Source organism: Sarcophilus harrisii, unplaced genomic scaffold (genome assembly GCF_902635505.1).
Source record: "Sarcophilus harrisii unplaced genomic scaffold, mSarHar1.11, whole genome shotgun sequence".
NCBI lineage: Eukaryota > Metazoa > Chordata > Mammalia > Dasyuromorphia > Dasyuridae > Sarcophilus > Sarcophilus harrisii.
Genome location: NW_022290951.1, coordinates 83,134 through 94,485, shown reverse-complemented (window position 1 = coordinate 94,485; position 11,352 = coordinate 83,134). Strand labels below are relative to the sequence as shown.

General features: G+C 32.2%; 1 long non-coding RNA gene across 1 annotated transcript; it reads right to left on the bottom strand.

Moving 5' to 3' along the window:
• Positions 1-8,634: 8,634 nt before the first annotated feature.
• Positions 8,635-9,884, bottom strand: LOC116420450. Its single transcript, XR_004230778.1, has 2 exons — positions 9,760-9,884; positions 8,635-8,728 (listed from the first exon to the last, which is right to left on the bottom strand). It is a non-coding gene; the product is annotated as an uncharacterized LOC116420450 (long non-coding RNA).
• Positions 9,885-11,352: the final 1,468 nt, after the last annotated feature.

Sequence of the window (11,352 nt, the reverse complement as noted above, 5' to 3'; positions counted from 1 at the left end):
TATTATTGTGCTCACATGTTGCTATAATCTTTGTTAATTTTTATTTAAAATATTATATTCATTAGGAAGATCTATAGTTTTCTCTGTTTTAGCTCTTCCTGTTTAAGTTATCAGTTCCATATTTGTGTCATCAAAGGAATTTGGCAGGAATCTGCCTCTTTTGCCAAATACTTTGCATAGTATTGGAATTAATTGTACTTTAAATGTTTAAATTTACTTATTAATCCATATGACCCTGGAAAATTTTTTTCTTAGGGATATCATTGATAGCTTGTTCAATTTCTTTTTCCTAAAATGGAACTATTTAAATAATATATTTCCTTTTCTGTTAATCTGTGCAACTTATATTGTAAATATTCATCCATTTTGGCTAGATTGTCGGAATTGTTGGTATACAGTAGGATAAAATAGCTCCTAATGCTTTCTTTTTCACTGGGGGTAAATTTACCTTTTTCATTTTTGATGCTGGTAATTTGATTTTCTTTCCCTTTTCTAATCAAATTAAAGGTTCATCTATTTTGTTGGGTTTTTTCTGAAAATCATCTCTTGGTTTCATTATTTCAACAGTTTTCTTATTTAAAATTTCATTAATCTCTCCTTTGAGTTTCAGATTTTGGGATTTAAATTTGTTCTTTTTCCAGCTTTTTTTAGTTGCATGCCTAATTCATTTTTTATTTATGTAGCTATTTAAAGATATAAGATTTCTATTAAGAATTACTTTGGCTGCATCCCATCGATTTTGGTATTCTCATTCTCATTCTCTTAAATTATGGATTTTTTTTTCCTGTGAATTGTTTGGCCCCTTAGTTAGAATTAGATTATTTAATTTCCTGTAGGTTTTTAGTCCATCTTTCCCCAGCCCTTTGTTGAATATAATTTTTATTGCATCATTGTCTGAAAAGAAAACATTTACTATTTCTGCCATTCTGCATTTGATTGTGAGGATATTTTTATGCCCTAATATGTGGTCAATTTTTGTGTAGGTGCTAGGTACTGCCAAGAAAAAGGTGTATTCCTTTATGTCCCTATTCAATTTTCTCCAGAGGTCTATTATATCTAGGTTTTCTAAGATCCTATTCACCTCCCAAGATTTTTTCTTATTTTGTATTTCAATTTGCCTGATTGAGGGGAAGGTTGAAGTTCCTCACTAAAATAGTTTTGCTGTCAATTTCTTCTTATAATTGGTTTATTATCTCCTCTAGGAATTTGGATGTTCCACCACTTGGTGCATATACATTTACTGTTGTTACTAGTTCTTTGTTTATGGTACCCTTTAACAAGATTTTCCTCCTTGTCTCTTTTAATAGACTTTTTACTTTTGCTTTATCTTGGATCAGAATGACTATACTTGTTTTTATTACTTCAGTTGAAGCATAATAAATTTTGTTCCAGCATTTTATCTTTAATCTGTATCTGTATGTCAAATGTGTTTCTTTTAAACAACATATTGTAGTATTCTGTTTTGTAATGCATTCTGCTATTTGCTTCCACTTTATGGGAGAGTTCATCCCATTCAATTAAGAGTTATAATTACCAGATCTGTATTCCCCTCCATCCTATTTTGTCCTTGTATATTCTTTTGTTCTCTTTTTCCATCCTTAGTGGTAGTGCCCCATCTTCTATCATACCATCCCTCTTCTCTTACCCCTTTCTCCAGTGTGCCGCTCTCCCTTCTTTTTTCTATACTTTCCCTTCTTTTTTCTATACTTTCTCCTTCTACTTCTTTATAGGGTAAGATCAATTTCTATACCCAACTGAATGATAAAGTTATTCCCTCTTTGAGCCAAAACAGATGAGATCCAACCTCAGAAAATACTCATCCTCCTCATTTCCTTTGATTGTTAATATGTCTTTTGTGCCTCTTCATGTCATCTAATTTATCCCATTATATCTCTCCTTGCCTTTTCTCCCAGTAACCCTTCTCCCACCGCATAATGTCTTTTTCTTTTAATATCATCACATCAGAGTCCATTCACCACCACACATTCTGTACATGTGATGTCCCATTTCTAACTGTCCCAATAAGATAGTTCTCATGAGTTACAAATGTCACTTTCTCATCTAGGTATGTAAACAGTTTAGCCTTTAAATAATAAAATATTTTTCTCCTCTTTACCTTTCTAGGCTTCTCTTGAGTACTATGTTTGAAGATTAAATTGTTTAATTTTGCTTTTTCAATAGAAATGTTTTCAATTAAAAGTCTCTCCTTTGAAGATTCATTATTTCCCCTGAAAGATGATTCTTATTGTCACTGAGTAGTTAATTCTTAGTTGTGATCCTAGGACCTTTGCCTAATGGAATATGGTATTCTACTTTCTCTGATACATTATTGTAGATGATACCAGATCCTGGATATTCCTGATTGTTGCTCCTTGATACTTGAATTGTTTTTGTCTGGCATCTTGCAATAATGTGGTATCTCTTCCCAGAGGTGATTGATGGATTCTTTCAATGACTATTTCTCCCATTTTCTAGAATATCAAGACAGTTTTCCTTGATGGTCTCCAAAATAATGCTATCCATGCTCTTCTTTTGGTCATGACCTTCTGGTAGACAATTTTTAAATTGTCTCTTCTGGACCTGTTTTCCAAGTTGGCTGTTTTCCCAATGAGGTATTTTACATTTCCTCTCATTTTTTCATTCTTTAAAATTTGTTTGACTGATTCTTAAAGCCATTAGCTTCCCTTTTCCCCGTTCTAATTTTTAATATGTGATTTTCTTCAGTTAGCTTTTGTGAAACATTTTCTCATTTGGTTAATTTTACTTTTCAATGTTTACTTTTTTGTTTTCTTCAGTTTTTTTTTACATTCATCATACCTCTCTTTTAAAGTCTTTTATGAGCAAGAACAAAAAGCTTCTTTGGTTTAAAACAAATTCATATCACTCTTTGAATTCCCTTTGTCAATATTTTGTCCTCATCTGAGTTGTTTTGGTCTTCCCTATCACACTAGCTTTCAATGATGACACTTTTTGCTCATTTATTTTCTTTTCTTTTTGTATTTATTCTTTTGTTTTTTATATTATTGAGCTCTGAAGGAAGTGTCTTAAGCTCCCTGTGCAGGTCTAAACCTTGGGTTTAAGCTCAGCGATTTCCTTTGTTTGCAGGGGATAACTTTGCCTTCTTTTTTCAGGAAAACCCCAATTTCCCAGAATTTATCTTCTGACCTAGGATGGGGGCTGCCTCACTGGTCTGCTCCTTTATTGAGCCTTTTAGCTTGCTGAGATGAGACGTCAATATCAGAGCTTTTAAGAATCCAAAGTCACCTCTATTCTACTATGGAGCAATGAAACAGGACTTTAGTGGGTATCTTCTTGAATATAAACACATCATTGGTTTCTGTTTAATGCTGGTATTCTTTTTTTTTTATTTAATAGCCTTTTATTTACAGGATATATACATGGGTAACTTTACAGCATTAACAATTGCCAAACCTCTTGTCTTGGCTAAGGAATAGATTAGTCAATCAGTGGAATAGATTAGGTTCAAGGGATAAAACAGTCAACAAATATAGCAACCTAGTCTTTGACAAACTCAAAGATCCCAGCTTTTGGAATAAGAACTTACTGTTTGATAAAAATTGCTGGGAAAATTGGAAACTAATATGGCAGAAACTAGGCATTGATCCATACTTAACGCCGTACACCAAGATAAGGTCAAAATGGGTTCATGACCTAGGCATAAAGAATGAAATTATTAATAAATTAGAGGAACATAGGATAGTTTACCTCTCAGACCTGTGGAAGGGAAGGTCTTTATGACCAAAGCAGAACTAGAGATCATTACTGATCACAAAATAGAAAATTTCGATTATACCAAACTGAAAAGTTTTTGTACAAACAAAACTAATGCAGACAAGATTAGAAGGGAAGCAATAAACTGGGAAAATATTTTTACAGTCAAAGGTTCTGATAAAGGCCTCATTTCCAAAATATATAGAGAATTAACTCTAATTTATAAAAATCAAGCCATTCTCCAATTGAAAATGGTCAAAGGATATGAACAGACAATTCTCAGATGAAGAAATTGAAACTATTTCTAGTCATATGAAAAGATGCTCCAAGTCATTATTAATCAGAGAAATGCAAATTAAGACAACTCTAAGATACCACTACACACCTGTCAGATTGGCTAAGATGACAGGAAAAAATAATGATGATTGTTGGAGGGGATGCGGGAAAACTGGGACAATGATGCATTGTTGGTGGAGTTGTGAACGAATCCAACCATTTTGGAGAGTAGTTTGGAACTATGCTCAAAAGTTATCAAACTGTGCATATCCTTTGATCCAGCAGTGTTACTACTGGGATTATATCCCAAAGAGATTATAAAGAAGGGAAAGGGACCTGTATGTGCACGAATGTTTGTGGCAGCCCTTTTTGTAGTGGCTAAAAACTGGAAACTGAATGGATGTCCATCAGTTGGAGAATGTTTGAATAAATTGTGGTATATGAAAATGATGGAATAATGCTGATATTCTGTTAGAAAATTTAAAAATGTTCTTACCTTTAAACAACACTAAGTTGCTCAATCAATAACATATTATTCTTATTATTTGAGAGAGCCAAATCATCAGCCTCTGTATCTGTGTAAGATGATTGAATGAGTTCCTCAAGAGCATCTGCAGCCATCTGTACTTATTCTTATAATATACAAAAATATTGTAAGATAATAAATTTAATTGTAAAATTACTGTAAAACAAAATTAAAATAATAACGACTAACATTTATGTAGCACTTTAAGCTTTTCATAACACTTTCTGTACATTATCTCATGGCATACTCACAACAATTTTATGACAAAAGCACTACTCAATTATTTTATAAATGAGGAAACAGTTTATAGAAGACTTGTCTAACATAATACAGCCCAAGAATGAATTCACACTCTGGTATTCTTGACTATTCACCAGACCAAAGAGAATAATGCAAGAGAATTGCATTATTTAGCAACCTTATGAAAATTATCACAAATAGTTGCAACATTTCTAACAGCCAGTAAATAGTCTTCATTTTATTTATGAGAGTGGGGGAAAGAAGGAAGAAAAAGCCAGCAACCTAACTAGTTTTGAGGTTTACATAATAGACACATTTCACAAGAAGACTAGTTCTAAAAATATCCACTACTTTAAATTAAATACTCCTAGGCTTCATAATACAGAAAAGGGATTCTATCTGTTCATTGAAAACTGCCTTATTTTCTAAACCAATTTATATTTCTATATTTTTTCACAGTACCTTATTCTTTTTATTTAATGTGCTCTTTGCAAGACTAAAATTAAAAAAATTCTTTTAGTATGAATATAAATAAATAAACTACATGTAATTTTTTCCCCATTGGAACTGTTTTATATACTATTTTTTTTTTTTTGGAAAATCTTATCCCTTTTCACAGTTTTAGTCAATTATATAAGATAGAGAATATAATAGTAATTAATCTCAGCTCAACACTTTGTTTTGTTGAAAAGCTTTTAAAAGGAAGTTGATAGTATTTTGTACAATTGCTGTAGTAATCTGCTTTCAGGATTTTTAATTCCAGTTTTATTAATTCACCTGGGGTGGAAGGGGAAGTTAGGTGCAGAATTCAAGTAGGGTAGGGTATTATTTGGTACAGAGACCTTCCAGAGAGGAAATAATGCAGATGGACAACTGTTATGTCAGAGAATTGCTGATGGATACTGAATAATTTGTTGACTGTTTGGGGTCAGAAATCAATTATGAGACAATGGGGAAACTTAAACCCAATTCATCTTTACTCCCAGACTTCTGTCCACTAACACCAAGATCCTTCTCTTTTAGCTCCTTAGGATTTGTTAGCACTTAGACAGCCTTTTTTTTTTTTTTTTAATTCTTTAGCTCTAATTCTTTGATAGGCATTCCCAATTTTCTTTTCCTTCTCATTCATGCTAACTTAGTTTACTTATTTTTTCTTATCTTTAAAAATCTGTCTTCTGCTTCTCCTCTTTCAACTGGATTCTATCTCTTCCTCCACCTTATAGCCTTATCTTTTCATTATGTACACCATCTCTTCAAATACTTGTCCTTCCTCTCACTTTTTTCTTCTTTTGATGGAATATCTCTCCTTCAGCTAAATCAAGTCACATCAGTTTCTTAAGGGTTCCTACATTTCTTTTTTATTAACTTTCAAACTTTTAACCTTTTTCAAAATTCTTTGCAATTTCTCCTATAGGTCAGATCTTTCTCCTGCTCCCCTTTTCACACAATATTGTGAAAGAGCTTATTCTGTCTCCATTATCAAGAATAATGTAAATGCTGAAACAAGTCCATCCAGTTCCCATTATCAAACATAATCTTATACAAAAAGAGATCAATTCCCTGTAGCAGCCTTTCTCTTTCCATTCCCTCAGACTTTAAAAAGCCATGCCCCTAGAAGCCTCTTGCTTAATATTTGATTTAGCCCCTAAGCTGTTTCACTTTAATGACATCCTTTGTGGTTGTGATAAATGTTTCATGGGAATTTGTCATATTGAAAATGCTCTTCCACCTGGTACTTGGTCATTCATTTATTCGATTCTACATTATCCTTTGGACAAAAGTAGTTAAGAGTCCAAATATTAATTTTCTCTGGGTTGTTTGATTCTTCTTACCAGCTTCCTGATACACTCACTCATAAGTTATCATTTTTCTTTTTCAAAACTTAACATCATTTCCAAGAATATTTAATTGTACTTGATCATTAGAAGAGTGGAAATGCTTTTTTCCCCAGACTTTCTACTTTCTTCTACATTAATTTTTGTTGCAACACAGAGCACAGAATCTGCAGGTCACTGAGCTTACTGGAAATGAAATATTTACTCTTTAGTCATTCCTATTAGTGGAATTTACATCTAATATTTTGCCACATCTGTTCACCTCCCTCGAAGCTCCAGAAATATTATATCCTTTTAACAGACTTGCCCTCTCTTCTCAAGATTGACAATTTTTCCAGATATCTCTAATTGGAAACTAGAATACTTTTGCGCAAGTCTCAATGTGAAAAGCAGCTTTGTACCACTGTTGTACATACAAATTCCAAACACAAATAACTCACCAAACATTTCTGTTGCCTTTCTACTGCTGCTCTCTATGTTGAGAAATTTCCAATACCATTTCCTGTCTTGTCTTAGAATCTTGGTTCTTGTGACAAATCCCCACCCCATGTTAACTCCTTTGCCTAAGCATTTAAATAAATTTTCACAATTATATGATACATATTTGAACTTTGGATGTGCCTTAAAAGCCTTTTTAGGAATCTATCTTAGGGGGTTAATACATAGTGGCCATCTAGGAGAATATAGCTTGTTCATTCTTCATTTTATTTCTTAATAGTTATATTAGGCTCTCATTGATAGGTAATAGATCTTGGAATAAAAATATAGTGAAGTCAAATTCTATCATTTTCAAATACTGGTTTTGTAAGCCCAAAATAGCTTACATCCTTCATAGCTGGATAACACAGAACAGTTGCCAATGTACTAAATACATACATTAATACACAAAAACACACAGACCCTTGCCTATTCACACTTATACACCTGTGAATATATGTGCATATATTTATTTATATATGGTTACTTATTCATTTTGTATATTATACATAAAATCATTTATTTACACATATATATTTTCATATATACATGTATATATTTCTGTATATGTTCATTTGTATGGTCTTATATATAAAATACTTTTTATTTGCATTGTTTTTTATGTGTATACACATACAAAAAAATACATGTATATATGTTTATACATACATACATACATACATACTAGGTCTTTATTAAACCTCATTCTGTGCAAGATAATGAAGTAAAAACATGGATTAATATGATAGTGAAAATAGATTATATTGAAGATACGTCTTATGGGAGGGCATGAGAATCAAGTTTGCGTTGGATAGAAAAAAATTTTTGGAGAATGGACCATGAGAGTTAATTAATCAAAATATTTATTTGCTATTAAACCTACCTGCTTATAGATTATTCTTAGGAATTTTCTTTCACTATTGTAGAAAGTAGTAAAATATAATTAAAACACAAACACCAATACATGAAATTCATTTGAAAAACATAATTTGTGAAGCTTTGCTATAATGTGTTTTTTGGACCTGACAAATACCTATTATTCAAGTAAAATTAGACTATAAAGTTGTCAAGATTTTGTGGGTAGAAAGAGGTCAATATAACGTATTAAATACCTATCAGTGAATTGTTTACATTAACCTTTTCATTAGGTTGCTTCACATTGGCAGAGCACAATTTCTCTAGCAGATATCTAAATAGAAGGAACAAACTGATTTTCATGTAAGTAGACTGAGAAAGGCACATTTGTTTCACCTTTCTCAGCATACTCCTCAAAATGCAACGTTTGGAGATTACAGTAATGCTACATTCGGCATGATCATTTGGTAAATCAGAGCAGATCCAGAGACTGCTCTGTTTAGTATGACATAGTTCTTCTAGCTCTTTTCCATGGGCAAGAGGTCCCACAATTTATGTCCCTCGTATATGGACTTCTACAGTCCCCTGAATTAACAGGCTGATGAACTGTAAACCAGTATAGTTTCTTTTCAAGCCTTCTAGGGAGAGAAGCTAAAAACAAAAACAGAAACAAATTATGATATATAATGCATACCTATTATTTCTTCTAACTTTCTCTCCCAAAATGTAGTTTAAAGATAGTCAGATGAATTTAACACTTCTTTTTTCTATCAGCAATCACACTAGTCTAAGGGAAACAAGAAGTGACAATTTGTTCATTTCACTGGGTACATTCTTTTATGATTTGATTCAGCACCATTTTCCTAAATTTAGTTTCTTCAATCCATCCAAAAAGCTGCTGCCACATTTTTCTTGAACTAGGTATATTCTAGATATGAGATTTCATTTCTATGAAACTCACAATGATAAAAATTACCTTCACTGATAGGCAAACAATTTCTCTGCAAATTATAATCTTAATGAGTTAGTAACTTGAGGCACTGAAAGATTAAGCAACCTGTGTAAAGTCAACTACCAATGTGTATCAGAAGTGAGTTTTAAAGCCATAACTTATTATTGTAAAGGCCAGCTCTGTATTCAGTCTTTCCAATTTGCTAGGACCTACAAGAGTATTCACATTGCCTACACAAATTGTGAATTTAAAGTTTCCTCTATCCCCTGAAGAATTTTTGAATAAGATCAATACAAAGAACAATATATACTGAGTACTTAGTAACAATTTCATAAGTGACAAATATGACTTACATTGTAATTTTTTATTTATTTTAAAAAATTAACCAACCTAAAATGTTATGCCATATTATGAAAGACTAAATGATATTTCTAGACATTTTTTAAGAGGGTCAAAAGTCAGAAAAAGTCAGCTAAATTCCCACAGAAAAAAAGTATCTAGTCCTCTTCCTCTAGGTGGAAAGATTTCACTATGGGATTTATAGAAAGCATAAAAGCTCTAAATTCCTCAATGCTGGAGAGGTAGCACATTGTCTCCAGGCTCTCACTTTATACCATAGACATTATTAGAAGAAATAGTCTTATATTATGTAGTAATGTGAAATATACGTAATAAAGCAAAGTAGAAGAATCATGCTTTGTGACTTATATGTACATTACTACCTCTCTAGAGTCTTTTCTGGGACAGGATCTAAAGCAACTTATGTCACATTGTTTAGAATCTTATTCTTTTTCTTAAAAAATATTAGAAATCATTCAACCTGAGTAGAATGATTGTAGCAAAACTTCTCTATAGTTTGCAATTACATTGTCAAGCTGAAACTTGAATCAAGGTCAGAGCAGCAGCAGGTTGATATTTCTTCCTTTTGTGGGACATAAGTAACTTGAACTAGACACAAAGAAAAACAAAACGGGATAATCCGTTTAGTTGATAAACTGTTTCATTTATTTTTTATATATAACAAGGAATATAGTTATAATAGGAATAGGGTATATAATCAATATAATACAAATAAATAGTAAAATGCAATTATTCAAATATTTAATACCAAAAAGTTACCGTTAAAATAGTTTTTAAAAATAAGAATTCCAAACAAAAATCATTATATCAGAAAATACTAGAAATGCTAAACATAATTTACTGCTACTTTTCCCCTCCTGAAATCATCTCTTAATTATTCTTGACAAAATGTTCAAAACAGTTCAAAAACTATTACTTCTTTCTAATGTTATTATGCCCCAAAGAAAATATAAATATAATGGATTCTATATACTCTTTTGTTGTATGACATGTTTTGGCTCAATGAACAAAAACAATACTAAAAATGAAATTTGAAATAGAGCAGTACCAGAAGTAATTTAATTATTGTTTGAGTAAATGTTTTTATTTGGTAATTTCACAGACTACCTTTCCCTAAAATTTGTTTCCTGATGTCTGCCCTGGAGATTCTTGCATTTCTATTTCCATTTAGGAATAAACATGAGATAGAAACAATGCAGTCAGAAACAAATTATGAAGGCAAGCAACTCTATTCCAAAAGAAATGTAGGAAATGTAGTCTTTCTAATTTACTAATTATTGTAATGGGCTGAGGCTTGAGTTGATGCACTGAGGTCCCAAGTACTGAGGCTAACTAGTAATTGGGCTATACTCTATTAATATACATGATTGGATAAAGAATGGTCCCTGCCCACTCTCCGTGCAAGTCCTGATGTGTTGTATAGGAAATGACGATTTTGGTGGGTGGAGGCAGAGAGAGAGAGAGGAAGAGAAGCTGGGGGAGATGGGGGCTGGGTTCGAGACTCCGAGCTGCTGGTTGTGTGGCTGCTGGTCGAGCTAGCTTCTTGACTCAGCTGCACACATTGCTATTCCGATTCTCTTCCACCTCCGATCTTCCTTCACTAAGAATAAAGACTGACGATTTTCCCCTAACCTGAATTCCTGTCTCCTGCTGATTTAAAAATACACGATCTTCACAAATTATGAAAGTACATTAAGGAGAAAAAAAAGATTAATAAAACCATAATGAAAGTCAGATTTTCTCTCACTAATCATGTTTACTTCATTTCAAAAGTTTTAATCCCAACTGTGATGCTTCTTCAGACACATATGTAATCACCTTCTATACAATTAATCCACTACTTATGATATCGTTCTTTTTATTTGCTTTCAAACTTGTTCCTTATCTAATAATATAACAATGAAAATACAGCTTACTCAATAAGTGCTGTTATTGAAGGGCAAGTCATTAAGTGCTATTACAGAAAGAGGGCAAAAAGTAAAAAGCAATTTATCCAAACAAGACAAGTAAGCTGACCTCTTTCCGTGGATGACCGTTTGGAGTATCACTAATAATAATTTTAAGAGAATTTATCTTTGCTAAAAAATTTATATATGTAT